Source organism: Geotrypetes seraphini, chromosome 10 (assembly GCF_902459505.1).
Source record: "Geotrypetes seraphini chromosome 10, aGeoSer1.1, whole genome shotgun sequence".
Taxonomy (NCBI): Eukaryota; Metazoa; Chordata; class Amphibia; order Gymnophiona; family Dermophiidae; genus Geotrypetes; species Geotrypetes seraphini.
The window spans coordinates 136727929-136754969 of NC_047093.1; the positions used below are offsets into that span (position 1 = coordinate 136727929).

The window sequence follows — 27041 nt, forward strand, 5'->3', positions numbered from 1 at the left end:
TTTGTTTAATCTTGTATGTTTATTTTGATAAAGTTATGTTAAATTGTATTATCTGTTTTTACCCTATTTTAAAATGTATAACCACCTTGAAATACATAAGGTGGTATATTAAATTTTTAATAAACTTGAAACTTGAAAGAGAGCTAGTTGACTTCCAATTAGAAAGAATGAACTTAAGCGCTATAGAGAGAAGAATATCAAGGGGTTTAGCATGATTTTCACTTAGAACCATTCCTGGAGCATGAGACTTGAAAATTACTATGGAGAGAGAGATATCAGCTTGGATATCAAAAATTTTTAGTATAATATTCCAAACTTCTTTCCAATATTGTGATACATATGAACAATCATATCATATGAAGTAATGAGCCAACAGCTCATCCACAGTTCCAACAATTATTAGACGGCAGGAGGCCTACCAGTGAGAGTTTATGTGGAATCCACAGGGCTTTATGGTACAGGAAATACATGGATTGGGACATGCTAGCTGAAGCCAAAGGCCTCGCCGTTCTTTTCCAAAATTGTGATTAGTCCTGTTCCCCTAAGGAAGAGCCACAGTCTTTTCCCCAGATATGTTGCAGGCTCTCTATTGAAGAAATATCTGCAGGTAATAACATCTTATATAGGTTTGAAGCTGCATGTCCTGCCTGTAATAAGACTGTGGCTTGAGTCAAAATAGAAGGGAAATGAGTATGAAAAATTTGTAAAATATTTTTATGACTAAAGCAGTGACGTAGTTGCAGACATTTAATTGAATAGCTTTCCCTTAAGTTGGAGAAGGGGATTAAGGTTTTCTCAAGAGTTAGAACATCATAAAGCCTGAGAATACCTTTATCTATCCATTCCTTTCAAAGGAATGGAGTTCTGTTAATGAGAATGTGGGAACTGAACCAAAGATAGGCATATGTTGATGAATGAAAAGGAAAATCAAGTAATTTATCAAATTCTAAGCATTTGTAGGTGGAAAGTAAGATTGGGTTTTTAATATAAGAGCATGGTACTGATAATAGTGTGAAAGGGAATAGGTTGGGATAGTGTTTCTTCAAGCAAGTACCAAGAAGGAGTGTAATAAGAGTGATCAGTGAACCAATGAAGTCCCTGATGTGTAATGAAAGCTTTATAATAGGTAATAAAATCAGGAAAAAGCACTCCTCCATGTTCAATTTTCATCTTTAATTTTTTCAAGGCCAATCTGGGTTGCTTTTGTTTCCAGAGAAATGCAGTGAGAATTTGATCTATGGTTTTATAGAAGGGAGCTATCATCATTTTTATTGTTTCTAGTCGACCCCACCATGAGAGGTTAAATGAGTGCCAAGAATGAGTTATTGTTTTAACTGATGAAATAAGTTTGTCATTATTAATGGCAATCGTGTCATCTAAGGATTGAGAAAGTTCAATACCTAAGTATTTAAGCTTGGATGGAACCCATACCAAACCATAAGAAGTGACTTGAACTAGAATGAGTAAGCATATTTAGGGGAAAGGATTCTGTTTTTTTGTTGGTTTATTTTATAACCGGAGAAGGTGGAGAACTCCGCAATGGTATTCAGAATTGCTGGAATTGATTTATAAAAGGACATCATCTGCGTAAGTGGATAATTTGATGTCCACGGAGTCTATGGTTAGTCCTTGCACATCTGTATTTAATCTTAGTGCTATAAGCAACGGTTCTAAAGCGAGGTTAAACAAGTAAGGAGAGAGAGGACACTCTTGACATGTGCCTCTTTGCAATCGAAAAAGAGGAGACAATGACTATGATTTTTGCAGATAGGTGAGTGTAAAAGATTTGTATCATTTTAATAAAACTAGGTGGGGTACCAAACCATTTAAGGACAAAAAATAGGTATTTCCACTCAACTCAAGAGAGATTGTGCAATGTGAGAGACATGAAAGAAGAGTCGTGAATTATCGATTAGCCTACCTAGCATAAATCCCGTTTGGTTAGGATGAGTTACCTTATTAATAATAGGTTTAAGGTGATTAGAGAGAATTTTGGCAAAGATTTTATAGTCGATATTAAGGAGTGAAATGGGTCTAAAGTTTTGCACCAGTAATGGGTCTCTATAAGGCTTAGGTATAACTGTTATAACCACATCTGTGAATCTGGTAGAGGTTACCATTTCCGGAGGGAGATTTTGATAAAAATTTAGGAGCCAATGCATTAATTCTGATTTGATAAGTCTATAAAACTCAATTGGTATCCCATCCGGGCCAGGTGATTTCCCAATAGGTATTTGTTTTATAGCCCTGAGAAGCTCTTCTTCAGAGATTTCTTTTTCTAAGAAGTTAATATCAGAGGAGTTCAATTTGGGCCCTGAGAGATTGTGAAGAAAATTTTGAATATGGGAGTCATCTGAGATCGATTCCGATTGGTATAATTCAGTGTAGAATTCTGAGAAAACTTTAAGGATATCCTGAAAAGCAGTAACTATTGTATCATTTTTGTCCTTAATAGCTGCGTTTGTAAGTAATTACGGTATTTGAGATGCTTTATGTATGTTCAATTTTATCCCGATATCCAGTATTGCCTTACGTATAGATACGTTCTCTTTGAACCAGCTGATTAGGTTGTACGTGCTTCGTCACACGTTTCGAGCTAGATTTAATCACAGCTGCATGGCAGCCTTAATGATTAATGAGAGACGGCATGAGTTTGATCGGTTTGAACTATTCAACGCGTTTGTAAGTACCCATTTGATATGTTCTATAAATGTTTTATTTTACAGCTTTATCCCGATATCGTCGTCTCATGCTAGTTATATATCTTTTTTGCCTCCTGTACGCCCATTAACTACTGCCTCATTTGTGTTTTTAGGTGTCAGGTCAAAAGCGCGCCGGGGACAAAGGCGTGCGCAGACAATTGAGCGCAGCGCGGAGGCGCGCACCGCAGAAAATTACTGTTTTTAGGGCTCCGACGGGGGGGCGTGGGGGGAACCCCCCCCACTTTACTTAATAGAGATCGCGCTGTATTGTGGGGGCGTTGTGGGGGGTTTGGGGGGTTGTAACCCTCCACATTTTACTGAAAACTTCACTTTTTTCCCTGTTTTTAGGGAAAAAGTTAAGTTTACAGTAAAATGTGGAGGGTTACAACCCCCCAAACCCCCCATAACGCCAGCGCAATCTCTATTAAGTAAACTGGGGGGGCTCCCCAACAAAACCCCTCGTCGGAGTCCCTAAAAACTGTAATTTTCTTCGGCGCGCGCCTCCGTCTTGCGCTCAGTTGTCAGCGCGCGCCTTTGTCTTTCACGGGGTTGTCTATGAACCGTGTTTTTATACTAAATAATCCTGGTCTACCTCCCCTTTTTTAACGCCCCAATGTGTGGCGGTACTCCTTTTTTATCATGGATGGTGGTATGTTTGACTCATAGATTTTATACATTTTAAACATTTACTCCTTTTGTGTACGCATTATTCTTGGTGGTTTTTTGTTTTCTTGTTGTGTAGTTCGCTTCTTTCATTTCAGTTTTGTTTTTTAGCGTAGGTAGAATAAGCAATAAGTGCAAAACCTAATAATATTACAACTAAACTAACCAAATAATATCTTCACAACGATATAATGTTTTTGTTTTTTCTGTGTTCTTTCCTTTTTTTCTTCTGGGCTTTTCTTTCCCTCTTGCATTCCTACCCCTTCTCTTTCTTTTCTCTCTTTTTTTTCTTTTTTCTTTCCCTTTCTTCCCCCTCCCCCTTTCCTGCATTTTTACCCCCTTTTTCTTCCTCTTCTATTCTTCTTTATCTTCTGTTTTTTCCTTTTTCTTTTTGCATACATTTATTTAGCTTTTAGATTTCACATTTGAATTTTGGCAGTGTTCATGTGTTTTGCCAGCAAAATTGTTTTTGGCTTTGTGATTCTTAAGGTATGTTCTTCATTATTTATCTACTATCATGACCACTGGGTGTTTCACAATATGGTTCTCACAATACAGTTTTATAAGATAGGTTTATAATATAATATATTGTTTTATCGATGCTCTACTGCTTTATGTTTCTTAAGGTATGTTTTTATGGTATATCTACTATTTATGACCACTGGGTGTTTTATAGTACATATTTATATCCCTCATTTTTCATTGGTGCCTACATTTTATTTTATTTTAATGTGTTTTTAAGTTTTAAATAATTTAAGTTGTATGGTACATGTTCTTTTTGAATTAAATATATTTTATTGTTTATATTAATATTGTAGTTTTATATCATTTTTTGATACTATTAAATTAGATTTATATCAATTGATTCATATCATTGCATTAATTCTATATACATTTTGCAATTTTATTGTTTGTGAATGTATTTTCACATGGTTGTAATTTTGTATGACTTATGTTTTTAACTCATATATTTCTTTTTAACTATTGCTGTCTCGATTTCCATTGTTCTTTTTAAATGTATATTTCTTTAAAATGTATATTAAGTTATTTACACTTTTTATGTATATATATTCATAGACTCCTGAATCATTGATTGTACCATGATGATATTGGAAGAATAAAGATTTCTACATCTACAGATTAGCTTGTGGACACTTTTTTAGTGCACATCATTCTACTCTGGACAATTCCACCTTTTTGGTCTCTGGTCTTTCTTTTAAGATAATTAGCTAGCATATTACTTTCAGCATAGAATCTTGATTTAGTGACAAAAATTTCTTGTCCTACTTGAGTTGAAGGGTTTTTTTTTTTATTGTATTCATATTTTAACTGACAAAACTTATTGCAAACGAGAGGGTCATTAGAAGCAATATAGTTAGCTTCTTCAAGTTTAATAGAGGTTTCTAGACTCAATATAGCGGATTTATCTGATTTAGTTTTAAATGCTGCCATGGAGTTAAGTTCACCTCTCAGAGTTGCTTTAAAGGATTCCCAAAGGGTTCAGAGAGATATAATTGGGCTATTATTAATGGTAAAAAATTATTGGATAAATTTTTTAATATGTGGGACATTGTCTTCTTCAAGAAGAGATGGTTTTAATCTCCATAATGGAGATCGGGGAGAGCTCATACCTTGCCATGCAAGGGAAAGAGAGACTGCGGCATGATCTGAGATAAGGATTGGTGAGATATTTGATGAAGTTACTGATTGTAATAAGGATTGGGAGATAAAGATATAATCTATATGTGAAAAGCAATGGTGAGGGATTGAATGATGGGTATATTCTTGAGCGTCAGGATGCTGAAGTCTCCAGGGATCTGTTAAGATTAGTTGTTGAATCATAGTATGAAAAGCAGAAGTAGATCTTTATTGGGAGAACTTACTTTTAGATTGTCTATCCAAGATGTGATCTACTGGAGTATTAAAATCACCCACAACAATTAATGGGTGAGGTTCAAGTTCTTGAATTTTACTGATAAGATTAAGAAAAAAATCTGGGGAATCAGAATTGGGAGCATAAATGTTTACTAACAATATGTCAATGTGTATTTTAACATGTGCTAGTATCCATCTACTTTCTGGGTCTATAAATTGCTGGATGATTTGGACATTTAGTGATTTATGGAAAAGAATAGAAACTCTACCTTTCCTACCTTTAGAAGGAGAGTCAATGGAGGTTTTGATCCATTTACAAGTTTTGGTGAGATTTGAGGTATCTGGCACATGAGTTTCTTGTAGCATAATTATACTAGGATCAAATTTCTTAAGGTGAATTAGAATTTTTTTTTCTTTTTAATAGGGTTTTTAAGACCATTTATGTTCCAAGAAATAATATTGATGGGAGAGGTAGTCATAAAGGCTGCTTGATAAGAATTTGTTAAAATTCCAAGTAGTGATATAAATCAGCAGAATGAAAGCACAACATTGCAGAGAGAGATAGCAGTGAAGGATGTAGTATACTTGTGAATCTCATAACAAATGGTATAAGGAACGCAACGGGTTCCAACCTATAGGGAAGAACTATGCAATGGAGACATCGGCTGAGAACAGAGAATGGAACACATAAACCATTCCCTCTAACTGTGGTTGAGCACATTGGGAAACACAATGGCATTAAAGAAAAGATACATCTTTGATGTGAGAAAATGAATCCAAAATGATTGGAAAATAAAAGGTAAGGAAAATGAACAAAATAAGCGATCGTGAGAGCAATTATGAACTTCAAAAGAATGAAGCAGGAGAGCGTTTAATTGGGTAAGTGTCTCATGGAAAAGAAACATGAGATCTAATCCAATTATACAATATCTAGAGAGAAAAATCTGAGAACAGTGGGAAACAGCGGGTACCAGCAAGTATTGCCATCCATAGAAGAGGTCATTAACAGTAAAACCATCTATCTGCATAAAGGACATAAGGTTAAAAGGCAAACTTACCAGTGGAGGCAGCAAAAGCATGATTCATGCTCTGCAAGTCCCATTAAGCATAAATTTGAGATATACAACGTAATACAAGTTAAGAAACTGTAGGAGAGACTTGGTATAGAGATTCAGAAAGGCATTAAATATCAAATAACAGCCAAGATTTATGATTATCATGGAATCTCAATGTGATAATAATGAGAAACTATAGGCTGCAGAGGAGATTGTCCATTGGAAAGGAGGTTAATGAGGTTGAAAAGCAACGGGGAAGAAAATTCCATATATCAATTATTATTATCCACATAAGTTAATTTCATTGGTAACATCCATCAAAAAAAAGAATATAAGGTGAAGAGGCAAACTTGGCAGTGAAAGCTGCATTAGCGTGGTACATATACTGCAGGTCACATACAGTAAAAAAAAAAAAAAAGTGAGATATGCATAGTTATACACATCTAGAGAATATAGGAGAAGTTTGGCACAGAGAATCAGAAAGGCAGTACATAAGAACATAAGAAGTGTCATCTCCGGAACAGACCCTAGGTCCATCAAGTCCGGCGATCCGCACGCGCGGAGGCCCCGCCAGGTGTACCCTGGCATAGTTTTGGTCCTCCAAGCTTCTCGTAAAGAGAAGTGCATCTAGCCTACCCCTGTCACTTCATGCCACTCATTTAACTTACCCTTAAATCCTAGAATGGTGGATTCCGCAATTACCTCTTCTGGGAGGGCATTCCAGGTGTCCACCACTCGTTGCGTGAAGCAGAACTTCCTGATATTTGTCTTGAACTTGCCCCCCTTAACTTCAGCCCATGTCCTCTTGTCCGTGCCACATTGGACATTGTAAATAACGTTTTTTCCTGCTCTATTTTGTCGATTCCTTTCAGTATTTTGAATGTCTCGATCATATCCCCTCGTAGTCTCCTTTTCTCAAGGGAGAACAACCCCAGTCTCTTAAGTCCTTCCTCGTAATCCAGGTTCTCCATATCTTTCACTAGCTTTGTTGCTCGTCTCTGCACCCTGTCTAATAAAGAGAGAAACACTAGTTGCAGGAAATATATTCCATAAGATAGGGAGATTAGTGAAGCTGGGAAAGCAGTGAGGAGAGTGAGAGAGAAAAAAAGGAAAAAGGATGTTATACCAGCTAATAAATCACCCAAATAAGGAAACTTCTAGAAATGTCCAAATAGATATAAACACCAGATAATGAGGACAAAACTATATTAAATGGATTTTTCCACTAAACTTCAAACACCCAAGGTACTACTTAATATTTCTATTCATACCCTTACTGGGGTGGTGTGTTCATCATTGGTCGCAGCAAGTCGCATGTGCAACCAAATATTTTTTATATAAATTAATTATCTCTTCCGGCTCTGCATAAATGATAAACTGCATAGAGTGCTATAAAGTGGTATAGAGTGCTGTAAAGGAAAGGAACTTATCTTTATGCACGATGGCTGCCCAACCGTTTCACTCCTAGTTTCGTCAGGGGCTATGCCTCCTTCAAAACAAACACCATCATTTTTAGTTAAGAAGACCCTTATTTTGAGCCAAAAACGCCGCTATTTTTAGCACATGCTACTTGCTAAGACCAATGATGAAAATACCACCCCAGTAAGGGTATGAATAGAAATATTAAGTAGTACCTTGGGTGTTTGAGGTCTAGCAAGTGGTGCCTAAAATCAAAGTAGGTGTGGTTAGGGGCAGAGATGATCTTAAGTGCCATTAGGCCCAATTCTCTAAAAATCTTAGGCGCCGGTAATGTAGGCCTTTAAAATCCTGACCTAAATTACAGGCACCTAAGTTTTTTCTTAGGCGCCACTAGTTGCGATTCTGTTAATGGTGCCTAAGTGTAACTGACACGTGACTGGCGCCATTTTTCTAGGCACCGTTTAAAGAATCCAGGCCTAAGAGCTATTCTATAAAACATGCCATTATTATAGAATAATGATGAGCGTTTTTTTTTTTTTCAGCGCTGACTTTTAAATACTGTACGTAGAATTTACTCCTTAAGGTGAAGTCACTGACCCTGACCTAGAGGTTAGCAGTGTCTTGTATAAATAATAGAATTCCATTGTCTACATGCTCCAAGGAACAACTAAACTCTCATCCACATTAGCCCAAGGAAGACCCTGCAGCCATAAGCTACGGCAAACAGCCAAGTCGATGGACTAAGCTACCTATCTTGAACTTTTCACCCCCAAATAAATGTACCTGTGCATCCTGCCCAAAGTGCCCACGTCCAGTCTCAACAATAGATGAACCATGAAATCAGGGCATGTACTTTTCTGCTAGTCTTCCATAAGAGCTCATTTCCTTCCAAAAATGAGTAGAATGCCTTTCTTTGTACACGTTCTTTATGCCTTTAACTAATTGGTTCTTTAGAGAATTAGCTATGATGGGACAGCTTCTGTAAACGGTGCTGTTATCGGCAGCCACCTAATAAATTACTACCCAACGTATGTCCATCACACATGGCTTTCATCAAAGGTAGGCACTGGAAATATAGGCCAGGGGTTTAAAGGTCTACATTACCTGCACCTACCTTTGATGAGAATCATGTTTATGGAGGCACCTTAGAACACTTAAGGTCATTTCTGGTTTTAAGCACACCTACTTTGACCTTAGGTGTTATAAGGTGCCTGTGTAGACCAATGGTACCTACATTTTTCTTTTAAATGATATTTTAATAGTTTCTAAATGACTTTTACCACTTAAATTAGGCACCGGTAGGGCACCTACCAGCACCTAACTTAAGATGCCATTTATAGAATACTAGTGTTTAAGCCCGTTACATTAACGGGTGCTAGAATATATGTCTGTCTGTCTTTCTTTCTGTGTCTCTCCCTGCCCCTGTCTCTTTCTTTCTTTCTTTCTGTCTCCCTCCCTCCCATTGTCTATCTTTCTTTCTGTCTATCTCCCTCCCGCTGTCTGTCTTTCTTTCTGACGGTCTCTCTCCCTGGCCCCTTTGTCTGTCTGTATTTCTTTCTGTCTGTCTCTCTCTCCCTGCCTGCTATCTTTCTGTGTGTCTGTCTTTCATTCTTGTGCGCTGCCTACCTGTCTTTCTGTCTCTCTCCATGGCCCCCTTCTGTATCCCCCCAAAAGCAAACCAAGATTGCTCCCTGGCCCAATTCCCTTCCCCCCCCCACTTCCCTGTGCAGCAGCAGCAGCATTCCCCCCACTTCCCTGTGCATCAGCAGGAGCAGCATTCCCCCCCACTTCCCTGTGCAGCAGCAGCAGCAGCAGCAGCATTCCCCCCTATTCCCTGTGCATCAGCAGGAGCAGCATTCCCCCCACTTCCCTGTGCAGCAGCAGCATTTCCCCCTCCCTTCCCTGTACAACAACAGTAGCAGCATTTCCCCTGTCCCTGTGCAGAAGGTCGCAGCATTTCTCTTCGTCGTTTCTGTCCAGCTCCCTTGCTGAAGTTATTTTGTAGTTCAAAGCTGCAACCGCCGCAGCTCCTCTCATGATCCATGCCTGCGTCGGAACCCTTCTCTCTGATGTGACATCAGAGAGGCTTCCGACAATGGTGCAGCTCGTGAGAGCAGCCACCACCGCAGCTTTGAACTCAAAAATAACTTCAGCAACGGACTGAAGAATAACTTCAGTAAGGGAGCCGGCCAGACCGCAGGCCGCAGATTAGTACCTGGGAGACCGCGAGTTTCAGACCACTGTGTTAGACGGAGTGAGGGCGGGAGTCGCCGCCGTGGTCACCACCTCCGTGTGTCTGTGGTTAAGGTGCCTCCGCATCATAGTAGAAGGAGACAGCATCTCCGAGGGATGAAACCACTGCTGGCTCCTTCTACTGCGCATGTCTGACATGGAGGCACACATCATGGACACAGAAATCACGGCGTTTGAACTGCGCATGTCTGGTAAGGGTTTTATTATAGCAGATGGATCAATATGTGGAGATTTATATACCCATCTCTGTGTGCCCAGGTGTCTATGGATGTACATATTGCTTATTTAGACTTACGTACATTGACGATGGACAGAGGAAGGGTAACTCTTGCTGCACCATTTAAAAAAATGCAGGTGCTCATCTCAGCAGCCCTGTTTTCTAGATCAGAGCAAGAGTTACCTGACCTGCTGTATATAAGTCTGTTAGCCACCCTCAAGTTGGCCAGTCATTTTAAGATACAGAATATGAAATGGGGGGAAAAAAAAAAAAGTTCTCTCCACAGACTCCTTTAACGCTGCTCTCTCTGAGAATTCAGTTTGGCTATTCTGATACTGCATTCCAGCTGGCTTTAGCATCTCATACTTCTTCTTAACTCCTTTTTTCATGAAGAGATTCACCCAAAGAAGTTTACGATACGTTTTCCATATCTGTCCTGGCATGCTCATAATCAAAGTGTCGTACATGGGGCAATGGAGGGACTAAGGGGTCCTTTTGCTAAGGTTAGCTAAATCGGTTAGCTTGCCTTAGTAAAAGGACTCCTAAGTGACTTGCCCAGAATCACAAGTAGCAGGATGGGATCAAACTCCCAGCCTCAGGGTGATGAGGCAGCAGCTCTAACCACTAAGCCATGCCTCTTCTTTTTTTTTTTTTTTTGTTCTTTATTTATCATACCTCTTCTTAGCAGTATAATCATCTTCTAAATATTTGACAGGTGAATGAGACGTACTTTATTATGACAGAGATGTTTTATTTTTCAGCAGATGAGTTACGCATCAGGGAATCTTGTCATGAGCGACAGAGTTGAGTTTCCTAATTTTTACCGGACTGTCCCCAGTGAGCTACACCTTTGCGCTGGGATAGTCAGGTTGCTGAAGCATTTTGGCTGGACCTGGGTCGGTATCTTTGCATCTGGTGATGAGAACAGCATGAGGGCTGTGCAGCTCCTGAGAGAAGGGATTGAGTGGAGTGGAGGCTGCATCGAATTCAGTGTAAACCTTCAGAGAGTACAGTGCACATTTGATTCAAAGTAATCAATGATATGTTAGAGACCATTCAATCATATTCAACTACAGTGATTATTTTCTATTGTAATACAGATTATATGACAGTTATGACACAAACAAAGCTCTGGAACATACCTGGAAAGATTTGGATTGCTGTTTCTGAGTGGGGATTTGACTACCGCCCATTCTATGCTGTTAAGAAAAACGCCTTCGTTTTCACTTTGGGAAAGAGGAATATTCCAAGATTTTATAGATTTGTCCATGAGGAGAATCTTGCCCGGTATCTAAGAAATCCACGTGCAACGGTGTGGTGGAGGGACCAGTGTAACAACCAGTGCCCCAAGAACATCAAAAGATCCTGCAGAAGTAATGACACATCTGCCAATCCCAAACACTGTGACATCATAAACTCTAGGAGCAGGTATAACGTATACAATGCTGTGTACGCCCTGGCACATGCACTGCATGCCATGGTCATATCTAGTTCTGGAAATACCACCCTATGGAAAGGAGAAAGGGAGAGATTTGAGGATTTTTTGCCATGGAAGGTAATTTGATTTATCCATCAAATTAGCACAAGCTGGCTCAGCAAATGCACTGAAGCCCAAAGGGATTTCAAGTAGAGGTCTGCACGGGAACGGGGATCGCGGGAATCCCGTGGGTCCCGCGGGAATCCCCCCCTAGCTCACGTGACTCCCACAGGGGACCCCCCTCTGGCCCACGGGACTCCCACGGGGATGGAAGGCTTTGAAGCAGGGTTCGTCCATATAATATAAAGGACACGTCAACCTTAGTAAAAGAGAGGGTTTATAAGTTAATTACCTGAACAGAAAACAAAAAAAGGGTTTCACCAAAGAGATTCCACAAGGAAAACAGCAGCGCAAACACAAAAGAAACTGTGGAATTGATGATCCTGTCAGAAGTAATTGCTGCTTTTTATGGGGACGGGCGGGGATGGAGGTAATTCCTTGCGGGGATGGGTGGGGACGGAGAGGATCCTGATGGGGACGGAGAGGATTCTGGCGGGGACGGGCGGGGATGGGTGGGATTTCTGTCCCCGCGCAACTCTCTAATTTAAAGGCTTTTGGTGCATTTGCAGGGTGGCTTCATAAAAGAGACCCTTAATTTAATTTGATTTAATGCATTTATATACTGCCGCTCTAACATTCGAGATGGTGTATGCTTTTTATGAAAACATTCACTATCAAGAAAGGATGTCCAAATAATATATATCCCAAAACAACATCCAATATTATTCAGCACTACCTACAATACACAGAGAAAAAAGGAGAAAAGACCTCAGTGTCTAATGGGGTTTCCAAAAAAACTTCCCACATAGACAAGCCAATCTAAAAATCACCACTTTGAGGCCAGCAGACACATCCTCGGTCAAAAACTCTAAGATAAGTGGAATTATATTATAAAGTAACATAGTCCTTCAATATCACCACTTATCTGAAAATGTAGTATTCCAAAGGTTCTTTGACATAGTGCATGGAGATTTGCACTTATCTGTGGCACAATAGGTTCCCTTTTCTGACACAAACCTGGTTGCTTAGCACTCCCCTCTTTTGGTGCCTCTTTAGAAAAAAATAAATAGGTATTGTCCATTTCTATTTTCTTTGATGGAGTCGCCAACACTTTGAGTAAAATATATATTTTTTATATTCAAACCCTGCGCACAGTGGTGGGCTTTGTCCCTATTTGAAATTAGCATTTTTTTAAAGTGAAGTTTTTTGATGCCTATGATAAGAAGCAAACGGCTTAAAATCAATGTCAATCGCCATCTTTGATAAAGTGTTTGAGGCTTTTTTTTCTACCTTGCTATTGAATGCTTTCTGTGGGCAAACTCACGGCTGGTGGGTAACATTAACATTGTTTAAGAAGTGTAATCTGTTGCCAAACGATTATTATTTGTGAGATATCTTTGAAGCTCAACTGCGGAGTGAATGTGCACACTGGCCCAGGGCTCTTGATCCGACCATGGTTGATAGGCTTCCCCCGGTCTGTGTGAGATAGAGATGCATTTATCTACCATGGTGAAGTATATTTCTTATTCTTCTTTGTAAATAAATACTATAACTGTCCCTTTCTTTTACTAATAAAGGCGTTAGCTAGTTTTAAAATAGAAACTAGTGTGTGTGATATTTATTCTAAAATAGAGACAGTACGTAAAAACTGGTTTCTCCTGGATTTTGTAACCGTTAAGGCTAGGCAGAACAACAATTTTCTTGACTCATGAGTCAATTAGTACCAATAGTCAGGTGATAGCAATCAATTATTGGCATCAGTTGTCTCCAATTAGGATTTATATATGCATGCAAATTTTTCAGCAGGTGACTAAAAAGTGGTCTGGACAAGGAAAGCACCTAGCCAGGTTGGGGTATTCACTAAAGATTGGCGCTGTATTTCAGAATGAAAACAAAAACAAAAAACTGTAGATACAGATGTTCTGGAGATAATTTATTATACACTGACATATAAAAACATGAAATTCAATGAAAAAAAGTACAATGATAAAAAATACAGTGGTAAAAATCCAACCGGACCCTACACAGTCTGTGTTTCGGCAAACATGCCTTCCTCAGGGGTCCAATTGTTTGCAAACTTACATACAAAGAATTGGACTGAAAACAGTCTATTATCTTTAAACATGTGAGCAAAGAACATCTGTATCCAAAGTTTTTTGGTTTTGTTTTCATCGGTGGATTGTTTTCACTGTGGATCATTGGGTCTCCCCATTTTTCTTTGTTGTGCTGTATTTCAGAATACCAAGGATTCACACTAAAATTATACGCCAACATTTACACCTGGTTTCTGTTGGTGAAATCCTCATAACCAAAGCTGGATGTGAATCCTGGTGCTGCACACCATTCTATTCTATAAGTGAGAAGTGAGAAGATGGGGGAAGATGTGAGTCACTTGTTTACTTTTTAGAAAAACACTAGAAGGAGGGGGCCATGTATTGAAGATTTAAAACAAACAAAAGAAAATATTTCTTCAGTCAACATGTAATTAAACTCTTGTCTTCATTGCCAAAGAATGTAATAAAAGAAGATAGCTTAGCATCTATAATAATAAAATGCTAAGCGCGCATGCGCACTCTCACCGCATGTTCTCTGAGATCTGATCTGTCGGATCTGCTGGCAAGAGTGCGCATGCGCGCTTACTACGTCACGGAAACAAGAGCGGAACGAAACTGGAGGCGGAAAAGACAGCGGACTTCCCCCCTCCCCTCAGAACAGGCCACACCGCGCGGCCCCTTCACAACACCAGCCAGAAGGGTGATGTCCATTGGCTGGCTCGGTGGAGGGTTGGTGTGACAGTGGCATTGGCTGCGCCCACCTAGCGCTGAGGAGGGGCTGAGACCAAGGCGGCTGATGATTGGCTGGGGCGATGGTGCTCAGAAACCCCGGCTGGGAGCATGAGACTGGTAGGTGGGCAGGCGTTGTGGCTGTCCGGGGGTGGGAGGCAAGGCCATTAGAGTGCCTAAGACCCAGCAGGGACGCCATGATGGCCCTGGGAGAGGTGGTCGTGCGCAGGGAGGAGGAGCCGACTGAGTCATTGCCTGCGGCGCTGGCACCGGTTTTGAGTCACGGCGAATGCAGCATGCTGATATTGACGCGGTGCCTGTCGATGGGAGGCAGGAGCGGCGACGTGACAAGGAGCCGGCCCGGATGGTGCAAGGTCCAGGCCTGACCCTGGCTCTGCCTAGCTCCGCCCAATCCTGGACTCCCCGCCATCCTGCGTGCCCCGGCCTCCTCCTCCTCCCGCAGATGTGAAAAAAATACAGAAATACTGAAACAGGCTAAGCACAGAGAGAGAAATAAATAAATACAGACACACACACACACATATTCTAGCACCCGTTAGAGACAGAAAGAAAGACAGACAGGCAAAGAGACAGAAAGAAATACAGAAAGAAAGAAAGGTGGCAGGGAGAGAGAAAGAAAGAAAGACAGACAGACAGACAGGGGGCCAGGGAGAGAGACAGAAAAAAGACAGACAGACAGGGGGCCAGGGAGAGAGACAGAAAGAAAGACAGACAGGGGGAGAGAGACAGAAAGAAAGACAGACAGACAGGGGGCCAAGGAGAGAGACAGAAAGAAAGACAGACAGGGGGAGAGAGACAGAAAGAAAGAAAGACAGACAGGGGGCCAGGGAAAGAGACAGAAAGAAAGAAAGGGGGCAGGGAGAGAGACAGAAAGAAAGAAAGAAAGAAATGCCTAAGTCTACACATCTATTCTAGCACCCGTTAATGTAACGGGCTAAAAAACTAGTGGTTTATAAAAGGTTTGGATAGTTTCCTAAAAGAGAAGTCCATAGGCCATTACTAAGATGGATGTGAGGTAATCCACTACCTATTCCTAGGATAAGCAGCATAAAATTTGTTTACCTTTTTGGGACCTTGCCAGGTACATAGGACCTGGATAAGCCAGTGTTGGAAACAGGATTCTGGGCTAAGAGGGACCTTTAGTCTAGTCCGGTAATGGTAACTCTTATGTTCTTATATTCTTAAGTGCAAAACTGTGTTTCCCATTGTGTGAATAATGCAAATGGCCAAAGATGAACCAAATAGGTGATTGAACTAAAAGACAACCAAACTGAAAATGTTCAGATTTCTATAGGGCAGGAAATGAAATACCAATTAGCTAACTTGTCCACTGCAGTTATTTTCTGTAGTTTAATTTTGGAAATGACATGTAAGGAAACATATAGCCACACCAAATTGATATTCAAACTAATTATACTGTCAAAAAAACAAGTATAGTACTCTTTTCACTTTATATAAACGATAAAAGACCTCAGTGTTTCTCAAAACTGAGAAACTAACTATGCCTGTAAAGATACTGTCATAGAGAAATACATCCTTGGTCTTATATTCTATCGTTTACTTTTCTATACTTTTTTACCTATTTATTATCATTTTTTAAAAAAAGATTTTATAAGTTTCTTAGAAAAGTGAGCACTTATCTTATTTTTAACAGTGCAAAATCACCGCAGGAGTCATTCGAAGGTTCTAGTGCGGTATCGTGAACAATTCCGCTTCAGACTGATTCACATAGAAATCCCAACAGGCCCTGTTTCGCCCTACGGCTGCATCAGGGGATTATTTTTAATTGTGAGCCACTGCTTCAATGATTTTCTTTCAGCGAAAAGGAAACGTGTCACCGTTTTCATGTTGCTCGAAAAGGAAACTCATTCGGACAGTCAAGATGAGACTAAATGTGCTTGAAGTTAGCAATATATCCCTGTAATTATTTTCACTAATAAAACGAATTTGCTTTTCCATTAGCTTCATCGTTATCTGAAGAACCTCCACTTTAAGGACGTTCTGGGTGAGGAAATCTTTTTTGATGAGAACGGTGATCTCGCCATTGGATATGATATTATACATGTTATCTTTCTACCCAGTGGTACCTCGATTAGTAAAATAGTTGGAAAATATAACCCTTATGCTCCACCAGGGAAGGAATTTACAATCAATGAAACAGCGATTGTGTGGGAGGAGCCATTTACACAGGTCAGATTTGAGTAACACAAAGCAAGATGGAAGACACTGAGCCACACTTATATCATCCACGTACAGTGGTGCCTCACACAACGAACTTAATTGGTTCCAGGAGCAAGTTTGTTATGCGAAAAGTTCGTTATGTGAAACGCGTTTTCCCATAACAATACATGTTAAAAAAAATAATTCGTTCTGTAGCATAAAATATGCTAAGATGACATAAAAAAAGATACATTTTTTGTTATTATTTTTATTTAGATACATCTAAAAACATAATTGTTTTTTAAAACAACACACATTTTTTAAATTTAAAGACAGACTAAGTAGAGTCTAATTTTACAGTGAGAGAGGGCAGAGTCTCAGCGGCAAAAACTGGGACTTAACTGTTCATTTTTTTTTTCTAGCATCGGGGAAGCGGCGAGAGTAGCTCCGCCCCCCCCAACGCATCAGCAGTAGGCGCCGGGCCCCTGCGAGCCGACGGTCCGCCACTGCACAGGGAGCCAGGCGGAGAGAGGGCAGTTAAGCGCAGTGCCTGCGCGGAAGGATGCAGCTCGGGCGACTTCGTTGTGTGAAACGAAGTTCGTTGTAGGAAGCAAGACATGAAGTTCGTTGTGCGCAGCGTTCGCTGTGCGAGGCGTTCGTTATGCGAGGCACCACTGTAGTTACAAATAGGGCCCTGTTTTATAAAACCGCGGTAGAGATTTCTACCATGGCCCAGGAGCCTAAATGCTCCGATGCTGCTCTGATGCTCATAGAATTTCTATCAGCATTGGAGCATTAGTGTTCTGGACCAAGTAGAAACCTCTACAATGGGTGGGGTGGGGGAGTGCGGGGGGGGGAATTTATAACAATACCAAGGCTGATATTTACCAGAAAATGATTATCCAAATTTAGGCACTTAAGTCGGGCCTCTATTTTGAGCCAAATTTAGAAGCTTAATGTTTCTAGCACACTTAAACTTAGTAGGTAGATGTCAGCCAAAACTTTCCAATATAGTATATTTATTTGTATTTCCATTTGTTCGGATGTTTTTGAAACTTTTTTTGTGTCTTGAGCAATGTCATCCATAGAACAAATTATCCCTCAAATAATGCACCCTATCATTCCAACTGTATACGGGAGTGCTCAGTGCTGCCCTCCAATGGCAAAAGGAAGCAAGTGGCAATCTCATATTTTGAACTCCAGTAAGGAGTATTTTTTCAGGTTAACTTTCACAAAATGGACCGTATACAACATTTAGTTCAAGCAGGAATTGTATAGCACTTGTTTTCCCAAATTCAGATGTGACAGAAACCCAATTTTGAGGAAAACAATGGAGCTCATTTCAAAAAAGAAAACACAGAAACTATCAGGTAGAAACTATCAGAAACTTTGGTCAAACCCTTCCAATTTGCTATTTTTAAAACCTATTTCTAGATGATTTTCTATGCAGTTCATCTGCAATTATCTAAATCTCAAGTAGGCGTGTTAGAGCTGTGGTGTTAGCCAGACTAAGGTGGGCTTATGATTTGGATGCTTTTATACCACAATCGAACACCTGGGCAGTTTGGATGTTTGGGGCTAGACCTGTTTTTACATTAATAAATGTCTAAAAGGTGTCCAAACTGAAGAAATGACCACTGGAGGAATATAATCACGACCCCTTCTTATGGTCAGTCCTAGTAGATCAGCACGCAGGTTCCTAGAGTATCCTGGTGGGTGTGTAGTGAACTAAAGAGATGGGGAGCCAGACCCATATTCCACTCTAACCACTACACTTACAGTGGAATTTGTGAGCCATCCAGACCCCATCCTAATCCCACTCTACCCATCTATAGAGCTACTGGTGTGGTGTACAGTTGGGTTGAGTAGGTTTTGGAGAGCTCACCATACAATATAAGGAGGCTATGGTGAAATGTGAACCCAGGACTTTTTACGTGAGATTCACTGCAATACCCTCCACTGGGTTATCGATATGGCCAGTCTACTAAAATTGCTGGTCCCTCCTACAATAGCTTGTTTGGTGCACTGAACAGGAACACATCATTTGATAGGTGTTTTGCATTTTTGGAAAATAGGCATCTTTGGTACTAGATTTAGGTATGTCTTCCACAAAATGTCTAAACTTGGAGCAACATGTCCCTTCCCAACAACATTTCTCATGATTTCTACAGCTAAGTACAATTTGCTCTTTAGATTTTTGAGTCTATAGAGTGGTTTTATAAAAGCAGTAAAACAAAATTATATATATAAAAGCTTGATCGTTTGAAGATTTCAGTGAAAATGCTTTATGTAGCACAGAATGCAGCTCGTGAGAAGCACATTTAATGATCTTGCAAGTGATAAACTGAATATGTATGATATGATATTTTGTTCTGGCATGATCATTAAAGATTGATAGGTGATACATGTGTATGTCATTACAAACTTAGATTTAGACCTCATATCGAAAATGCCCCTCCAAGTCACTTGCTTCCTTTTGCCACTGGAGGGCAGAAGAGTGTCCCATATTGCTTGATAGTATGCGCTATTGAACAACAGTGTGCCTACTCACAAATAATGTTAATTATTGAGCTGTAGTGCTCTATAGGGTTCATTAATAAACAATAATATGCACTATTGGAGCCAGGGCTGGAATTTGGGTGGGTGAAGCATGGCAAGTGCCCTGGTCCCACAGCTCCATGGGCCTCCCCCCCTTGGGCCGGGGTGTCCTTCCCTTCTCCTCACTTGGTTCTAAAGCGCCCCTCACCTTTTAAAATGCAAAAGGGTCACTGGTGTGGCTGTGATTCTCTAGCACTGCTGGAGGCTTCCTTAGCTCTGCTCTTCTGCCGTGGTCCGCCCATATGGAAACAGGAAGTTGATTTGGAGGGGGCAAACTGTAGCTGAGGAACAGTGTCGAAGAAGCTGTCAGTGACACTAGAGAATCGTTATTGCACCGGTGACTCCTTTTCATTTTAGAAAGTGAGGGAAGTTTTGGAACAGGGTGGGAGGAGAAGGGAAGGATGTGCCGACCCACTTGGCCAGCTAGAGAAGCTGATTTTTAATTAAAGGGAGTGATACTGGATGACAGGGCATTTGGTGGACCCAGGAGGAGAGAGGGAAGGGGGAGATGTTGGATGAAAGAGCATTTGATGGGGAGAGATGGGGAAATCAGGAGAGGGGTAGATATGCGAGAAATTGAGGTGACCCCTCCTTAATTTCTGTCCTAGGCCTCAGCAAATCTAACATAGGCCCTGAATTGAGCAGTCATGTGTACTTCTTCTTAGCACATGCTTATCTTTCAACCAAATCAGTCAGTAGAGGAGACTAATGCAGTGTACAAAGCCCAAAACCACTAGGCAAATGTATAAGTGGACATACAGCATATTCATCCAATTTGATATACCGCTTAAAAAGTTGTTGAAGCCATGCACAAAGTCAGGAACATATAAAATCTTGTTTAGTAGACACAACTGGGATACTTTGGATCATCTCTGAAGAAATTTTGTATTTCGGGGCTAGATTTTCAAAACAATGCATAAAAAACCAATGAGATGCTATCACAGCTGTTATTGTAGCAATTTTTAAAAAGTGAGTCATTCTCCAAAAAATGTTCAGGCAAATGAGGTTGGTGGAGAGTAGCGATGACTCATTAAATTTGCATGTGCCCATTGCTAGTTATAGTTATGGGCATATGCACAGAATAAACAAACAAAAAAAAAAACCATCCCACAACAGTGGGAGAGATGCTGAATCTCTAGTGCTGCCAACCGACACACACACCCAACAGCGGGAGAGATGCCAAAGCTTTCCTACCCAATTGACACCCCTCCCCCCACAGCAGGAGCGATGCCCAATCTCTCCTGCTGCCAACAAGCACCCCCCAACTCCCCTCAGAAGTGGGAGAGTTGCCCACGTTCTCCCACCCACAACTGCCCCATGGCTAGAGAGTTGCCCATGCTCTCTCTCAATCATGCAACCTCTCCCCGTGCCTCCAACTTCCACCCTCTCCCTCCTTATCTTATTTTCAGATGACTGGCTGGAGGGATGCCTACTCCCCTCCCCAGCCAACTGGCCTGCCTCTTCAAAATGGCAGGACTTCCCCTCCCCGGTGCATCCTGGGATGTACCGAGGAGGGGCCTGAGGCTCTGATTGTCCCAGGTTGTTTAAAGCTCCTCCTATGGGTGGGGTCTTATGCATCTGGGCCAATCAGTCGTAATCTTCTTCTTTGAGAGGATCAATGCAGTTTACAATAAAAATATCCACTTAAAAGAAAGGATAGGTCAGATCCACATCTACACCAAACTAAGGCCCAGATTCTGTAAATGCTGCTGTTATCGGCAGTTATCTTAAAAATGGCCACCAATCACGTAATGCTGCATTTGAAAAGTCACAACCCAGGGTTACTTCAAGTTATTCAGACTTTTTCACAATCCTCAGACACGTCCGCAGTCCAGATGCAGCTCGAGTTGCCTTCCTGGATTCAGGAAATTAACCAAGGAAGGAAAGCCCATCTGCTGCTATGACTGTATCCCCTGTCCAGAGGGAGAGGTCTCCAACCAAACTGGTAAGTGATATCGTTATAATGTGACATGCTCCTTGGGCACTGATTATTTATTACTGGGTCAATATTCAGCCTTGACAGTCAATGTTTAAAAACAAACAAACAAAAACTGCTGTTTATCATGACTATAAAATCCAGATATTCAGGGCTGGTGTCCAGATAACATTATGGTTTATGGTCTATTTTATTAATATACCACCCTTCCTTATACAATAAGTGCAGTTCACAGAATCAATGAAACAATACAATAAAATTAGCTTCATCTAAAAAAAAAAAAAAAAATTTGCAGGCTACAGTGCAAGTAAATCCAAACCATATCTAAGTCATTCAATTGAATAGAAAAGGCCTCTTCATAAAGATAAGTCTTTAGCAGAGATCTAAATATTAAATACAAATGTTCAACATGTACGGAAGATGGAAGAGAGTTCCAAAGAGAAGGTGAAAGACAGAAAAATGTTCTCTCTCTGCTAAGTTCATAGTGAATTGAACATTGAGAAAGGAATAGTACACAAACAGTTGTACAGTACATTATATAAACCAGGCTTGTCCAACCTATGACTCGTTGGCCAAAACCCAACCTTCCATGAGCTACATGAAACAGAAACATCATGGTAGACAAAGCCAAATAATCTATCCAGTCTGTCCATTTGCAGCATCTACTATCTCCTCCTCTCCCCATAGGTTAAGGTTCTTTACACCTGCATTGTCAGGTCGTAGTTATAGAAACATTGAAGCATGATGGCAGAAAAAGGTCAAATGACCCATCCAGTCTGCTTATCCACAGCATCTACTATCTCCTCCTCTCCCTATGAGATCCCAAGTGCCTGTCCCACATTTTCTTGAATTCAGACACAGTCTTTGTCTCCACCACCGCTACCAGGAGTCTAATCCATGCATCTACCACCCTTTCTGTAAAAAAAGTATTTCCTTAGATTACTCCTGAGCCTATTACTCCTTAACTTCTTCCTCTGATTCAGAGCTTCCTTTGAAATGTAAGAGACTCACCTCATTTGCTTTCCCCAAGGCAGCTCAGCTGTCTGCAAGCTTGAGCTCCTTGGTGCCAGAAGTTTGGATTGGCCTTGTGCTTTCAACTCTCGCTAAACTTGAAGCCGCAAGATCAACCCAAAAATCCGGCAACACAAAGTCCAAGCTTACAAAGAGCAGAGTCACAGGGGGAAGCAGGAATACCATTGGGCTTCTGCTGCTGGAGCCACGTGAGGGGAAAGAAACTGATTAAAGGATGGTGAGGGGGGAGGCTATATGAGAGAGAGAGAGAAAGAGATTGGGTGAAGGTTGGGGGCAACTCTCAGAGAGTGTGTGATTCTCAAATGGAGAGTATGAGTTCATTTGTCCATGCATGGTTTGGCTCTACAAATATTGTGATGGGGCCAGGGGTAAGCCTAGCGCTGGCAACCCGGCTCCTAGGAAATTCTACTTTACGAAGAGGGTAGTGGATGCCTGGAATGCGCTCCCGAGAGAGGTGGTGGAGAGTAAAACTGTGACTGAGTTCAAAGAAGCGTGGGATGAACACAGAAGATTTAGAATCACAAAATAATATTAAATATTGAACTAGGCCAGTTACTGGGCAGACTTGCACGGTCTGTGTCTGTGTATGGCCGTTTGGTGGAGGATGGGCAGGGGAGGGCTTCAATGGCTGGGAGGGTGTAGATGGGCTGGAGTAAGTCTTAACAGAGATTTCGGCAGTTGGAACCCAAGCACAGTACCGGGTAAAGCTTTGGATTCTTGCCCAGAAATAGCTAAGAAGAAAAAAAAAATAAAAAATAAATTTTAAATTGAATCAGGTTGGGCAGACTGGATGGACCATCTGCCGTCATCTACTATGTTACTATGTTACCACAGGCGCAAGTATTAGCGCTCTTTGGAGAACCAGTTTGGAATAAGAACAGCAGAGAAAAAGAAAACCCTTCTACCAATAACTGTCAGTTACAAGTTTTATTATCCAGTTCAGTTTGCACTGGTTCTGATACAGCTACACCAGCTGATGATGTTTGGAAAAGGTTTATCACAAACAAAGTTCTCCTTGCAGCCACTTTTTGTATCAATCAGAAAAAAGAAAAAAAAACCATAAACAAGTCCCTTTTAATCCGAGTTTCTTTTGCACAGTTCGGCTGCCATGCTTTGCACAGTTCTGGGCAGCATTCTAGTTTCAGGAACTTATATACAAGAGCTCTTGTGGACCAGCCAGCCCTGGGCTTTAGCTCCACTCTTTTTAGATTTGGCACAATTATTGTATTGAGCCCACTGTATTTCTTCAGGAAGTTCTCTCCACCTGACTGCCTGAAGTATAAATACTCCCTCTACCCTTTTATTTCTGGGCAGGGCTGGGAACCATCCACCCTTGTTTTAATGGTCTAAGATTCCCCTCCCAAAAGTTCCCATTATCAGGGATGTGCAATGTCAGGTCACTGAGTCCACTCCAGGCTTTATTTCTCCTTTTAAGGTTAGTTAGCATTACCCATCCCCCCATCTTATGCTTTGCTTGCATACAGGGATTCTGGTTTAATTTCTGTTACTAACCGATCCTCACATTCACACATCAAACTCTCATTCATTATACAGTCCCACATAAGGACAGAAATGTTTTTTAAGTACTTTAGACCATTGTTATAGAACAAACCTTCATTCCCTTCCCCCACACAGTACCTTACTGACTCATGCTGCATTCAGACATATAGTCTAAGGCTTCTGGGCTGCAGTCCATTTCATCCCCGTCAGAGATATCTCCCTCTACCTCCATAAGAGATTCCTCACTCTCTGAAGCTGGATACAAGCTATCCTCTTGAACAGCATTTGGCCAGCCCTGCTCATGGAGCTTTTCCCTTCCAATTAGCCTCTGCTTAGGAAGCAGAGTTATATCAGCATTGCAATGCTGTGGGACAGGTTTCTTAGCAAAAGGGAGTAAGACAGAGCTCCTAGCCTTCAGTTCTCTGTTCTGTGAGGAACATCCTTCCCTCCAGGTTCCTGATTGCTTGTGTGTGTTCTCAGCTGGCTTTGATTTATTCTGCTGTGTAACTTTCACTTGTACTCTAGCCACGTTCTGCCTGTCAGCTCCACCCCTTTTGTTAACCCTTGCTGTGTCAGATTGCCTGACTAGAGGTTTTACTGGAGAATTAACAGATGGTTTATAAAAGGGATTATAGTGGCTTGGAATAGGGATTCTGTTCTTCTCTGCCATCCCTTCTCTATTCTGCCTTGCTGGTCTGATCTTAGCACTGGGAAAAGAGTTAATGGGCAGTTTCCTTGGCTTAGGAATTGGCAAATTTGCTTTAGTGGCAGGGTTTAGCCAGTGACTGGAGCTTCCCTGTCACATAATTAATGCTACTAATCATTTCTATATTTCTACTAGTTGTATGAAGTGCTGTAGAGATTATTTGCAGGTATTAAGTACGGTCACCAGATTTCCTCTTTAAAAAATAGAGGACGTGTAGCCCCACCCGGTTCCCATGACCTAGTGGAACACCTTCCTTGTGGAAGATATATGGAATTCTTTAAAACCAAACATTTCACGTGCAGGTACTTCTAATGGATAGTGCAGGATAAGATTTGCAGAAAGCTCACTGTTACTTGTTTACTATTTGTTACTGTTTGCTAAAAATTGATTTTGAAATAAGGTTTAATATAAAGAAAGAGTATTTATTTGCTCTCCTGTAATTGATGCTATTTTTAAGATAATGAGACAATATTTTTTATTCTCAGATGTGGATACTTGTACAATATGCCCAGAGGATCAGTGGTCTAATCCAAACAGAAATGCCTGCATCTCAAAAATGATAACATTTCTGTCCTATGAAGAGCTTTTGGGCATAGCTTTGTCTCTTATCAGCATTGTCTTCTTTTTAATCACTGGTGTTATTCTGGGGATCTTTATTTATTACCGAGATACTCCTATAGTCAGAGCCAACAACCGTAACCTCAGCTATATTCTCCTTATCTCCCTCATGCTCTCCTTCCTCTGCACCTTGGTATTCATTGGACGTCCTGAAAAAGTGACTTGTCTTCTCCGACAGACTGTCTTTGCGATCACTTTCTCCATCTCTCTTTCCTCCATACTAGCAAAAACTATCACTGTGGTCATGGCCTTTCATGCTACCAAGCCTGGAAGCAAGCTCCGGAAATGGATGGGTTCCAGGGTCTCAGTTAACATAGTCCTTTGCTGTTCTCTTATTCAAACTGTTCTGTGTCTTGCCTGGTTGTTCACTGCTCCCCCTTTCTCATATCTTAATATGAGATCAGAAATTGGATTAATATTAATTGAATGTAATGAAGGGTCAATAATTGCATTTTACTGTGTTTTGAGTTACCTGGGATTTCTGGCTTGTGTCAGCTTCATCGTAGCTTTCCTAGCAAGAAATCTACCTGATAGTTTCAATGAGGCGAAATACATCACCTTCAGCATGCTGGTCTTCTGCAGCGTCTGGATCTCCTTCATCCCAACATACTTGAGCACCAAGGGCAAGTACATGGTGGCAGTGGAGATATTTGCTATACTGGCCTCTAGTGCTGGATTACTGGGCTGTATCTTTATGCCCAAGTGCTACATTATTCTGCTGAAACCTGATAGGAACAGCAGGAAATACCTAATAAAAACCTAGAATGATTAGTATTTGTAGAAATAATGGACCATCTGAATGTTGCCTCATTATTCAACACAATTCCAATACAGACCCTTGAGGCACTCCACTAGTGACCCTTCTCTATTTAGATAATTGTCAGTTCAGTTCTACTCTCCGTTTCCTGTCTTTAGCTAGTTTGCAATTAACAACAGGGTACTAGCTTGCATTCCAATACAGTGGTACCTTCGTTTACAAGCATAATTCATTCCAGAAGCATGCTCGTAAACCAAAATACTCGTATATCAAAGCGAGTTTCCCCATAGGAACTAAGGGAAACTCGCTTGATACGTTCCCACCCACCCCCACCCCCCGAGGCCAGTGGCGCTGCTCTACCCCCCTGAGAACTGGCATTGCTCCCACTGAAGGTCTCCCCCGTGTGATCCGGCACACTCCCCCTGCGATCTGGCACCCTCCCCCCGCCGCGATATGAAATCCCCCAGGCCCACCCGAACAGGCTTCTTACTTGTATCTGGCCACCAGCACCGGCACCGGCATATCCTGTACATTTAAAGTAGTGGCACTGGCAGACAGGGGACGCTGGGGCATGCAGTACTAGAATGAATAGTGTGCAGAATATATGCAAGATACCTACTTTTCATAGGATTCTGGTTATATCTAGTTAGTAATGCATATATGATAGTTAGGCCTGTGCCCAATTAGGAATCTATGAAAAGTTGTGGTACAAAGATATAAAAATTTGAATATGGATTGCAGCCGAGGCCAGAAAAACTAGAGATTAACAGAAAAACACTAGGGGTTACTAGGAAGAAAAAGCATAATAATTTCTCTTTATGTAATTTGTTGGATTAAGCTATATAACACATTTGTAAAGGTATTAGTCTGCCTCCATTTTCCTTTCTTTCTTTGTGTCTTTCTTTGTCTAAACTACTGCAGTTTTCCTGCTTAAAAGCCTGGGTTTCTGGTGTCCTTTGTTTGAATAGAAGAAACCTCAGGACTTGATTGATAACAGATGTTCCTGAACTAGCTAGAAGGAAGCCCAGATCTCTTAAATGTACTTTGATAATAATTATGATATATGTGATAAGATGTGATGTATGGATGTTAATAACTATATGGGATCCCTATATGTGTGCGAGTGTATGTTTAAACAAATAAATTGGGTTTGCAAACTATTTTTATATATTTTAAACCTTGAGAAATTTGAGAAACCGAGAGGTAACA

The 27041-nt window shown here is 40.9% G+C and overlaps 1 pseudogene; it reads left to right on the forward strand.

The window, feature by feature from the left end:
* LOC117368633 overlaps positions 1-25847 on the forward strand; it is a 39804-nt pseudogene extending 13957 nt beyond the window's left edge.
* Positions 25848-27041: the final 1194 nt, after the last annotated feature.